Source organism: Nipponia nippon, unplaced genomic scaffold (genome assembly GCF_047370975.1).
Source record: "Nipponia nippon isolate SJK-2023a ecotype South Korea unplaced genomic scaffold, ASM4737097v1 scaffold_9, whole genome shotgun sequence".
In the NCBI taxonomy this organism is placed as follows: Eukaryota; Metazoa; Chordata; class Aves; order Pelecaniformes; family Threskiornithidae; genus Nipponia; species Nipponia nippon.
In genome coordinates, this window is record NW_028262413.1 from 9,139,940 (window position 1) to 9,153,322 (window position 13,383).

Consider the following 13,383-nt stretch of genomic DNA (forward strand, 5'->3'; position numbering starts at 1 on the left):
GAGCTCTCATGGTTAAGTTAGTTATAACAACAGCTGACAAAAACTTTAAGTCCAAACCAATGACAACTGCAAAACCCATTCTCTGCAGATTTTCCATGCACTGCGACTACGTTCAAGCTAACTTCGCCCTGTAAGAATTTGCCTGTAACAAAGTAAAAAAGAAACAAAAACCCTACTGTCCCCGAAGTCAGCAAAGACCACCTAATTAATTAACTTCCAGGCAGCAGGACTTTAGCAAGGCAAGGAAGTTTGTAATTTGTTGCTTTGCTAATCTAGGGCCTGAGTGTGTCTCTTGTTCTCTAAGGCACGGTAAAACACTTTCCTAGTGGAGCTTCCTGCCCATATATAATAAACAAAGCACCTACAACAAAACCAAACAACAGTGTCCTTTCCTTGGCATCTGTGAGGAATGCAAAGCGTTTTTAGCAAATACATGCTAAAACATTACAGCAAAAAAGCACTGAAATAGTGTGAATTATTTGCCTTAGAAACACAGATAAATGAAATACAGAACTAATATAGCCCTAAAGAGCAGGTAAATTTGTTTGAATAATAGGATTATGATTTATGATTTTCCTATTACAAGAACAAGTTTCAATTGTGCAGCCTTTAATTATGCACTGGCTTGCACAAAAGCTGCCCTGTTCCTGTGCATGAAGTATCAGGACCCCAGTCAGGATTCAGGGGAGACCTCAGGCACCATGCATAGACACAGCTACAAAATACTCCCCTTCCTGGGGTCCTGCATCTCTGCCAAAAGGAGCGCCTTAGCCAGTGGGTTCCCAGGATCCAGGGGGGCTAGAAACCCTCATCCCCAATAAATATGCTCCATTTTACCTAAATAGTCGATGGAGCACCCACTGGAGACGGGTATGACCTTTCTCCCTTATGGGTGCCCTAGCTTAGACTGCAGGATCATTTTAAACCTCTCACTCCATTTTACCACATATTTGGGAGCCCACTGCTCTTTGAGGAGGAGGGACTGGATGCAGTTCACCCCAGAGAGGTACAGTGTTACCCTGTAGTTCTCCACCCCATACCTGTCCAGCAGGGCTGCGATTTGAACCCTACGCCAGCCAAATGCTGCAAACAGGGCTATTAGGCAGTGGCAGCAGCTGCCTTAGGCATCAGTGACCACCAGCGCTGCCCGCACGGTGGGCGCAGGTCGGTCCGGAGCTGCCTGGGTAGTGGCAGCTCTGCCTCACCAGCCCATAGGGCTGTTTCGTTTCCTCCGACTCGCTCGGTCCCTATCAGCCGAGATGGGTAATGGCTTGGTTCTGCTGCCATTGCCAGAGTAAAGTTCAGCACTGAATCATTAATTAGGATGACTGGATACTCTGGGATTTTAACTAGTGATTAATGAGCCTTTCCAGCTCTAGCTCCATGTGAACAACTATCTAGTTCATGTTATATTTAATTTATTTTAAAAAACCTCACCGAGACAGTAAATCTTGCTCAGAAGAATTAGTGGAGGAAGAAATAACACTCACTCCACATTTATAATGTTGATTGCAAATTTACATTCACCCCCTCTTGCACTAATTTGAATGCCTTCTTCAGAAAGACAATATAATTCATGTTTTAGAGGATTCTTTGAAAATCTGTTTAGAAATGGGAAATGGTGAAGGGGACATCACGATAGGGTAAGTAAAATGGGTATGGCAAGTAATGCAAATAAATCAAACTAAGCAAAAATACAGTGTCTTGTTTTTCTTAATTTTGATATAAAGGTCCCATTCCCTTTATGATAAGACACTATATTCTGCCAAACGAATCAATCTCCCCACCGTTAATTACCTTACAAAGTAAGTTTGAATTCTACAATTTGCATCATGCAGGTGTTGAGACATCCTAGGTTTCCCTGGTGTTTTTTGTTTTTTTTCCTTAAGCAAAGGTTACAGTGCAGAGGTGCATGGTAAGTGCATTGGAAATACAATTTTGAATTAATCTGTTCAGAGCATTAATCCACTCCTAAGCTTCCTTTGCTCCTGTATGATACATAATCGAAAGCTGGGATGATGGCTGCTTGAGCAATGCTTTCCCTTACATCTGTATTCAAACACCACGAACACAAAGGCCACCAGTCTTAACTAATTCCTCTAACTATGCGTTCAGTCATCTCCCCACCAGGAGTCAGTCCAGGGTCTCTGCAAATTTCCATATGTTTGAAGTTTTCCTCTTTTATCTTTGTCTGAAACCTGTCAAAACGTGGCTACAATTTCATAGGGTAATGAGGAAGAGATTAAGGAATGTACACATCTGTCACCTAAATACATGCAATAAGGAGAACACAAAATAAATAAAATCAGGATCCCATAAAAGCAAACAGCGGCCGCTAAATTGCCAGCACCGTTGCCTCCCACACCAAGCGGTGCGCCAGGTTAACTCCTGCACCCCTGAGCTGCAGCAATGCTGCCTCTCCAAGCAGCAGGCCCGTCCACCAGCAGCTCCTGGGACATTTTTTTTACAGCCAGGCTTGTGTCCAGGGACGTAGATGGGCTGAGGGGAGGGAGGTGGAGTGGGTAAACCTGCTCTCAATCCAGTCCACCCCACTTTGCAAATGAGCCATAGGCTAAATCACTCATGATGCCCAGGCAGGTCTTCCCCAGCTGGGGCTCATCTTTTGTGTAGGTGAATGGAAAACCCTGAATTTCAAATCAGCTGCAAAACCCAAAGCAGAGTCTTTATGCAGCAAATTAAAAATCCATCAATATTAAGCTTAAAATATTGACAACTTCTTCTCTGGCATTGCTCTAGTATCATCTCTAGAAACACCGTCAGCCCTCAGTTTCCCATATCTCTGCAAGACTGAAGAAATCAGCCCGAGCCTGTTCATGGGCAGGAGAGCTCCAGGTACGTAGGGCACGCTGTTAGGCCTATGGACTGGGATGTCCGCACAGCTTTCTCCATGGGAGGTAATGAAGATTGTAGAAATGGGCTTATTCTCTTTACGTTTAAGCAATAAAGTCCTGGAAAAACTCTCATTTTCAACCTTTATCCAGAAGTGGTTAAGCTCCCAAATTGGATCTATTATCACCCAAATGAAGACACATACCAGTAAGCTAATTAAGTTTCTTGCCAAACTCGTGAATAATTAAATATTTTATTGTGATGTTACAATTTGTATTTATTATCCTTTGCTAAGGAGCGAAATTAAACATAATGAGGCCTGTTAGTGTCTCTCTTCAGAGACGAGCCCATGTTACAGGCACCTATATCATTTGCACCAATGGTGATTAATGGGTTTAATTTACTTGACTTGCACATGTTGGAATCTGTGAGGGGGAGAGAGAAGAGAACTCAGATTGTTAAAATCCTTTTAATTAGACTAATAATGCCAAGTTTGCATGTGTTAACTAGGGTCCACTATTAATTAGTTTTAGTAGGCTGTTTTCTGAAAGGTGGCACTGTAGCATTTAGGCATGTCTTATGATCCCAGGAGAGCTATTAAGATGACAAACAGAGCATGACATTACACATAACTGCAAACAAACAGCCTTTAATCTTTCTGGATGAAGAATTGGGGGTAATTGATGGACAAAACACTTTGTGTACTGTAGCTGCCTCTCTCTCTTATTGCCTTTACCGGGTGTTATTCATTTGGCTACGGCACAGGCTCCGCAGAGCAGTCTATCCTCAGCGGTGGTAGAGCTGGAGGTTAGTTTGGGGTCTCAGATCCCACAAAACTGGCAGATGAGGGCTTGGCCACAAGCCAGTTGCTCACTTCTGGGGTTTCACAGCTAAAATAGCTCTTCCACCTCCAGGAGGCAGCAGGCTGGACAGATTGGTCCTGCTGGCAAACAGCCTTCCCTGCAGGTACCTGGATGCTGATGCTCGGCCCCTAGCAGCACCGCAGCAGCCCTTGCACTTATGCAGGGGAGCCTGGGGCAGCCTGGTTGCTCTCAAGGCATCACCAAAGCAAAACTCATAGTCTCATCTGCTCTCACAAGAGGGGAAAACAGAGATTGAGAGGCAGATTTGGTCTCGTATCAGACGGCAGGTCAAGCAAAAAGCACACTGCCAGGTAGGGGCTAGGGAAGGGAAGAAGAGATGTCAACGGTTGAGGAGGGCAGGTGTAAAGCTCTCTGGCATAATTTGGCTCCCAAGAGCATGGGGGTAAGAAATGCTTCTTTCCATACAACTTAATTGCTGGTTACCACACTGATTTTCTTCCAATCATCAGAGCTCAGCACAATCAGTGCGCAGGTAAAATTATCTCCAGTTACCCCGTGTGAGCAATTGGGACCATGATCTGTGTGCATCCCCAACCCAGGGCCGGAAGGCAGGACCTGAGCCAGAGCTGCCAACAGCAGCTGGGTGGAGCATGGGCTCCCCAGTTTTTTCTAATCTGCATTAGCCAAGCTGTGCCATCACAAGCAGCCTTCAGGGTGTTCTCAGACCAAAGAAGCAATAAAATTCCTGCATCTTTACTGCCATGAACCTGGAGTTCAGCTGCACTGTCAACAGGCATTTATAACAGTTAGCAGTTTCACTGCTCATATCTAAAGGATTCTAAAGGATTGAAGATTTCAATCTTCGCTTGGCTTTCTCTGTTCATATTAAATACCTGTCAGTGTACTAATGTGTGGAATTTGCATCCATATCCGTGGAGACATTTTGAATGCAGAACAAGTGGGGATTGTGCAATAAAGATCCATAGTGCAGACAGGAACTGTAATAATAGAGGAAAAATGTCTTCAGTCTATTCTTTCCGCAGCCCTGTCACACTGGCCCAAAGAAATACGGGCAAGTACATGGTTCATGTCCCTGTAGGCTATAGGCTTACTCAGCTATAATGACAAAGGAAGTTAGCTCCTGCTTGAAGACAACAGGAGGGGAGAAGAGGTGTTTTGGCATATAGAATCATAGAATCATTAAGATTGGAAAAGACCCTTAAGATCCAGGTCAGGAGTTTGGAAGCCAATGTAACCCTGTGGGAACGGAAAGATGCATTTTATACCACCCTAAAATCTATATGCATGGAGGGAGCGAGCAGGTGGATTTGGGACACTAGAGTCACCACATTGACCCAGAGCAGAGGAACTACTTAGGAACAAGGAACCTGGGGTTAGTTTCATGCCATGGACATTTTAAAATGGATAGTATTACAAAATGGCCTCAATATCACCCATTTTCTTAAAAAGCTCTACTCCCATCACCCACAGCAGAGTCAGGAGGGAAGGGAAAAAAAGACCTTGCTCTTCATTGATCTGTGCCAAACAGGACACAGACACCTGGCTAGGTTTGCAGTTCCCAGTTCTGCTGGCCACTCTTAAATAAGAGATATTGCTCTGGACTTTTCTTACTTTACTGCTCATTTACAAGAACCGTGTATGAAATAAATGGCTTTAGGCTGGCATCAAAATGAGCCCATTTGAAAGCTGGAGTGATAGGCAAGCAGCTGTGTGTTGGGATGCCCTGAGTGGAAGCGGGGCTGGACACATGCTGCTTTCTGCCCCAGCCAAGCATCCCTGAGCCATCGCATCGGGGCTTGCTCAGCAGCACCCACACGTGGAAGAGCTGCAGTCCTGCCCACAGTTGGACACACGCGGCTGGTTAGTGCATCTTCTGAGGGTAAATAGTTGTATACAAGTAATCATTTATACGTTTCTCGTTTATTTCTCCTACCATTTAAAAACATGCAACATAGATCAGAGTGAGACCCTTTCTAGCCTAATATCCTCTCTCCAAAGTGTCCAGTAACAGATGCCCTATTTCTTACGATGACTGCTTGGTCTTGAATTATCCAATATCCCCAGTTGCTAGAAATCTGAAAAGTAGAGGTTCATTTAATGGCCTCCGATGGACTTCTCTTCAATTAATTTCTCATTGTTTTTTTTATTCCCTTGGTCCTGCAGCATCCTGCAGCCTTGAGTTTCACAATTTCATTATGCATTTCCTTTTTTATATTTCTGCTCAACAGTGTCATGTGATATCTCCCTCCCTCTGACACATTCATGAGAAACTGGGAATAACTGTTTCCTGACATTTGTAATAGTAGAAAAGGTTATTTGTTTCTCAAAGGGGGAAAACAGATTATATCTATAATAAGATCAGAAACTTAGGGACACTAAATACATACAAATTATCTGAGTAAATAATTGCTTAATGGATGTTGTTTGATCCTTAAAGAAATAGATATTGAATCTTTGAGTATGATATCCACCCAGGGATTCCCATGAAATGAATAGTAGGTCTTAAGCATTTAGCTGAGCTCAAAAGCCAGTGATGTCAAAAACTCCTTTTGATTTATTGCTGAAATGTATTGACAGCTTAAATAATGTTGTTTCCTACATAATAGGAAGCCTATTTATTGTTTTGATTTCTGTTTGGGTTGCAAGAAGATTGAATAGATATCTGCTCTCAATAGAAGTGTCTAAAAGTTTCCCATGTTTGAGGATGCTTTTCAGAGAGACTGATCACATAAATTCACCTGAGTAGCTCACTGTACTTTGGTCTCTACAAATTAACTATTATTTATTTAATAACTTTTAATATACCTATAAATTAACGAAATTTAATATTTTCCACCCGCAGCCTTCTGGCTTTGCTTGTTAGCAATCTCTAAGGTAAATCCTTGCCTCCTTTGTCCATTTTTCAGGAGAAAATCTCAGTCAACCCAGGTTCATAAATTGCAATAGCCCTACTGGTATAACGGAAGCTAGATTATGTTTGAGGGGACCAGTCAAGCTACAAACAATGCCATATTCTGCTTTACTTCAGCTTACCTATGTAGCAACAATAAAACCAGAAATGGAGCTAACTCTCCCTCACAGAAGGGCATATAGCTTAAACTGAGCTCTTGCTGATGCACATCCCTTCACTCCCTACTTCAGCTGCTCAATTCAAGTATTCAAAACGTACTCCCCGCCTTGTAGTCTGTTTGCTTAATTCCCACAGAAGACCTGCTGAGTTGTTTTCAGGCTAAGCAAAGACAGATCAGGAAAGCAAAGCCTCAGAACTCAAGCCTGAAAAAAACATCACGTTCCCACTCTCTAAAGCAGGAGCCAGGGCAGATACATCTTGCAAACTTCACAAGGACTGCCGAATAAGTGAAATGTTTGAGGCAGAGGAGTGCATGGCTGGCGATGCTGTTTGATCTACTTGCTAATCTATCTGTGGCAGGCAGCCCTCTGTATCTCAAGCATAGGTTTTCCTGCATCCCCCCACGCCCATAATTTTATTATCACTTAGATGAAAGCTGGTACTATCATCCTTCTGACCAACTGCTATTGATTGCCAAGGCAGACTGTTCTAGTGAATATGTCCACATTTTTCAAACATTTCCATTCACATTTAGGTCACTTGTTTCTTCCACTGTGTCAAGTTATCTTGATTCAAAGACCACTGAAACCAATGGAAAGGCTTCCCATGATCTGGTCCAGAGCAGGCCAGTGGGTTTGGCTTCAGGTCCCAGGTGGAGGCAATGTTTTGAGAATGGGGCACCTAAACCCTGAGCTCATGTACTGTGTCAGCATCTACCATGCCTCAGAGATGTTGAAACCATCAGCAGTCCAGTCCACAAATAAGCAGAGGTTAAATTAAAGCAATAGCCACAGAACAGAACCATAAATAATGCTGGAAAAGAGTGGCAGATGTACAGAAAAAAAAAAAGGCAGAAGAGAGGAGAGAAAGCACCAGGATGTTTGCAACTCCCTCGTTCTGTGTTTCAGCCCACATCAGAGCAGCTTGGGGCTGCAGCCCCTGGGTACCTCTACAGCACCACTCAGATGAGCAGTCACTGCTTAGCACAGGTAAGGATCACAGCCGAGCCAGAGATGCAAATCTAATTGCCGCTATAACAAACCCTCCAGCAACACCTTATTTCATCTATTTTGAATGAGCATCAAGTGAGCATCAAGACATTATCTGACAAGTGATGTGTCTAGGCAATGCACTGGCTGTGTACTGGCTTCCTTCGGTGATGAGTAAAGGAGTTAGTGGCAAATCAACCTATCTTTTTACCATTTACCAACTGCTAGGCTACGAGCTGGCTTTTCAATCAGACCTTGTCGGCCTAAATGGTAACACATCACTCTGAACTGGTGTTCTGGGATTTGAAAGGAGACACACTGCAGATTCTTCAAGGAAAATGGGGTATAGGCATTCATTTCTGTTACAATCATATCACTGCAGTTTCCACCTGGTGCTTTGCACACAGCCACAGTTTAAAATCTGCCTTGCAATGAGGAGTGAACTGGTACATTTCTCCCGCAAAATAAATATGGATAAAAGCATGTTTTGTTTGGCCCAGGTTCCTTAACTGGCTGCAATGAGACTATGGCCATAGACAAAGTACCCATTGCAAGAACAGATTGCAGAGTCACGATAAGCATTTCTGGCACATACCACCTCCAAGGGGGGGACCTACAAGGTTTCCTCTGTGGACATTTTGAACACACCGAGACATTTTATCCTGAACTGGGATAAGGTGAACTCTCAATTATGCTTAGATACTAAGAAAAATTTCAGTCTGTGTCAGTTAGTCATTGACCTTTCCGATAAAGTTTTGGACTTAAACCCAAGCAAATTGTGGATTAGCTAACATTTCAAAGCACAATGTTATTTCACATCACATAAATAATTTTAATCTTAAAAAAAAAAGAAAAAGAAGTGAAACTGTGTGCTTTTAAAACATCTTCAAATTCTAGTACCAAAGACCCACAGGACTCACAGTTCAAAAAACTAAAAACCACCCACACAAACTATAGGCTAGACTCTGTTCTCCAGGACCTAGTTTCCCAATAGATTAAATGAGAGAAATATCAGGTCCTTTGACATAGATGAGGAAAAATGCTTATTTTTAATTCCTCCTGGCAGGTAAAATGTGCCTATCACAACAGGAACAAAGACACGCAAAAGAAAATACCAGAAGGTGGTTATGATATAAGCTTATTTTCATTACAGTAGGATTATATTTTAAACCTTTGATTAGACTCTTAAAATTTCAGAACATGCTTCTTTGATCCTAGATTTTTAAAAGACAAAAGGAAAACAAGAAGAGAAAGTAAAGTCTTACTCCTGTGGAGGAACCCAGTTTTGTTGCATAGAGAAGATCTGATTGTAAAGTTACTTAATTACATTCAGAGGACATCTTTAATTCTGATTATGACTACAATCACGCATGTCTTCACTTAGGAAGTCCTACTGGAGTCTGTGTGTCCTAAGCACAGGCTTTTTGAAGCATTGCTAAGCTGGGTAATTTTATTGTATGAGTTTTCTTGTAAAAATTATTGTCTTTCTGGATGTCTAATTAAAATAAAGATGTAATAAAGAATTTATGGTTTTAATTAGAGCATACATCTTAAAGCAATTATAGTGTGATTAATAATTCCTTAAGAGGCTTTCTTATACGAGATGAAGAAAAAAGATTTGAGCCCCATGAAAAATCAATATGCATTACTCAATTACATTAACGAAGCTACACAAAGCAGTCTAGGTCCCAATTAAATTGCTCCTCATGTTGAACTGGCAATGGAGTCTGTAGTTATTAATGAGTCTTGATCTATTTGTTTAGTCATTGTGGGTTTTTTTTGAACTATAGGGTTTTGGTTTTTTTTTTTATTGGAAAGATGCTGTAACAGACAGACGCGTCTATGGCCTCATCCTGCCTGAATACAATTTCAGAGGACTGAGTGGACGAGGTTTGCTCCACAATCAACAGGACTGAGCACAAACCCTTTCTGCTTTGCCTTTACCTATATTGTGACCCAAGGCACAGCAGAGGAGCTGCTCATCAAGGCCAAGCATATGCAGTGCAAGGCACTATGCCCTTTTCCAGTGATCTGTGTTCCCCGCGCCGGGTGGAGGGATTTCAGGGGACCACCAGAACCTAGCCTGAAAGTACCCCCCTGGTCCAAACATGCTGCTCCCCTTATTCCATACATAAAGATCACTGCCAGGAGCACCCTAGGGGTGAAAGGTCAGGACCCCAGAGGCACCCAGTGTCTTGCTCCACTGGTTGCAGTTCCAGGCCCTAAGCACAGGCGCTGGAGGCCAGCAGCATCTCCAGGAGCTGTACGCAGGAGCTCAGCACCAGGGATCCCTCACTGGGCAGCACTTCATTTTTGTGGGGAAAAGGGAGCACAAAGGGTCCTGTGCTGCACCTGCACATCCAAATACTTCTCTGGCTAATGGTGAACAGAAAGCTAACTGGCACAAAAGCCTTGGCCCTGGCTCAGGCAAGCACTTTACAACATGCTTTATTTTAAGTGCACAGAGGCCAATAGCATTATCTGTGTACCTAAAATTAAAAATAAAATAACTGAGGGAGGACACGATATAGATCTACAATAAATGGTGAATTGAAGCTGAACAGGAAAAGGTTATTCCCTGTTTCTCATAAAAGCAGGAGCTCTGGAGAACATGATGAATGTACCAGGGAGCAGGTATGAAACAAACTAAATTTGAAACAACATCCTTGCAAAAGTTCCTGCCAAAAAGATATTGTAAAGGTCAAAAATATAAATTGATTCAAAAGGGGAACAGGGAAGAGTCACTCACTGATAAGGACGTTTTCTCTTAATGGTTCAGATGCCAGTTTGGTGAAGCCCCTAATACAGGGATGGCCCAAGGCATCAGAGAACAACCACCTAGACCTGCCCATCCTTGCGTCCTTAACCATCAGCAGCTGGTTGCTGTCAGGGACAGGACACATCATACTCAGTATAGCTGCTCTCTTCTTCCTTGGTTCTTTTTTAGGTGATGGTTTGGTATTTATTGATGAGAGGGTGTTGGGGAGAATCAGGATTTAATGTACAATTTATGTGCCATCACTGAAATTTCTACAAAAATTTTTATTTTACCTTTCATTAATAACCTGGCTGAACTGGTAGAGCAGAGATCTAGATAAGTTCATATTTTACAGATCAAATGAACTTTAAAAACAACAATGTAGCTATACATTCACTCATGCACAGACAGCTCCTCTGATCAAGCTGCCCAGTAAATGAAGCCATACTAATTTAAATTTACTACGGGGGAAAATGATCTCACAAGAAACTTCTAATTTGTCATTCTGTAACATGGATTGTGGCTTGGAAACTCACTAATTGCTCATTAAGAACACATTGTTATAAAGGTAGAATTCTTAGTGTGAGAAGAACAAAAACCCTGAACTCCTGAAAGAAAGAAACCACCACTCACTCCAAATAAATCTAGAGGACATTGATGTTTCATTATGTTCAGACCCAGCTATAACAGAACATAGATTTATTTTGGCTCTGTCAGCTTGGGTGCATTGCTGCCTGCAGACCTGAGCCTTCATTGGTATCCGTGAGTGATGCTGCCCTACTGCAGCAATGCACAAGGGTAAAGACGTTATTAGAGCTACCTGTGGATTTCAGCATCCAGTGAAACCTACGCATTGAGCCGGATTTCATTTCTTGAGCACATGCTGTGTAGTTCCCTTTAAAAATGCAGCTTCTTTCAGCCAAATGACTGCACAAATTCGTGTTGATTTCAAAGAGTTGGTCAGGTTAAAAAAGAAAAGATTCAGTAATTGCAATGGGGAAGAGCAAGAACTATTTAATTCCAAGTTAATGCTGTGATTTGAGTGAATGCCTTAGAGCTGGTTTCAGTTACTTGAAAATCTGATTCTGAAAATCCTTTAAAACACTTCAGAAGGAGTGCAAGGTTTTCCTAAGATTTTTCTTTCATCTTATTGTCTCTCCTGTTCAACACCTTTGGGTTTTCCCAATACTCTGTGGCTGCAGCATTCACCAAAGAGACAGGGAGGCAGGCAGCACATTTTAGTTGCAAGGTGAACATTCAACCCGAGACCGCTGGTTGAGCAGTCCCCCTTCTCATCTTGCCATCAAATCTGGGCAAAGACCACCCTAAATGTGGGCCTTCAGGTACAGTAGAGGAGCTTAGGGTGACAGCCTGGTTCTCTGGTGTGTAAGGGAATAGAAGTGAAAAAACCCCACCTAACGGACTAGTGAACTGGTTAAAGCACTACAGACATGCAACAGCCATTTGTATTTAGTTTTGAATTACTGATGGCAGGATGGGCTGCTGTTGTGTGCCTGGCCCAGGTGGACCCTGCATAAACACATGCAAGACTTGCAGAAAGGCCCCGTTTGTGCAGGATCTGAGACCAGAAGGGACCACACGGGTCCAAGGTTTGTCCAAGTAACAGGAGCTGTCAGCACTTCATGCCTTTCAAGGCCATATCCCAGTTAGTGAAGAGATTTTTCAGGAGACCACGTTCCGCATCAAACACTGAGGATGACTTTTGGCAAGGTCCTACACTCAGTCTCCTGTCTCTAAGTACTCTCTTCGCTTAACACACACCTTCCTACCGTTATTTCTCTTCATATCCTTTTTTCCATCAGCAAACCATTTGTCTTGGCATGTTTTTTCATCTTCTCATTTACATGTCTCCTGCAAGACTGAAACTCCAGCATTGATTCTACCACAAGGTAATATTAATAGGATCAATAAACCGCAATGACTATATCAAAGTGTCTGTTCTTCACCCTCCAGGACTGCAGAAGGTGCTTTAGTCTTAAAGTACGTCTAATACACCATCTCTCACTTTTCTTGCCTACTCTTATGCATGAGAGACTGTCTGTCTGACAGGTAGAAAATAAATTATTAGCTTGCTGAAATAATTTAAATTTTAATACCACTTCAGCACATATAAAATATTACTGATGCAATTAAAAAATAGACAATCAGCTCAATGCATCTAAAAATGGGTGCTATATGCCCTGACAGGAATAAATGAAGTCTGTTGGGAAGACTATTATAAGTAGTACAGATTTCTCCTTAACCTAAACATTTCTCAGCTGGTAAAAATCATGTGTCCTATTTCAGTCAGGTCAGCCACCATTTAACAATATTTCTAGGGGAAGATTGGAAGAGACTTGGTTCAAAAGAAGCGAGATCCTCTGAGGATGCACATAAGGGTAATTTTCAGTGGAGTAAAGGAAGCTATGTACTCTTTGGTTTCTTGGCTAGTTGTTCCATGTACTGTTTTAGATGGATCATTTCTCAAAGGTCGCAAAATAGAAGCTGTCCTGGTTACAGGATGGGACAAAAGGTTACAATAGAAAGTTTGTTCTGGTTACTTCAAGTCCTGTGCTGTGCACCCCCAGCAAGCACTCACATGGTCCCAAACTGGTTATTGCTGCCAGCTGCAAAGTCACAGGAGAAAAGAGATGAGTAATGTCATCTATCATTTTAAAACAAAATATTTCTTTGTTCTTTTTGTGTTTTATTTTTCCTTATTCTTTTTGACTCTAACCAATAACTGACACTTGAACTCAAAGCATTTTGCAGACAGGATTAAAAGACCTGAAAGTCAATCTAGTTATTTTTCTCAAGATCATATGAAGTGTTTCAGTGGAACACTAATGACTTTGTTCAGCTTTGTGACCA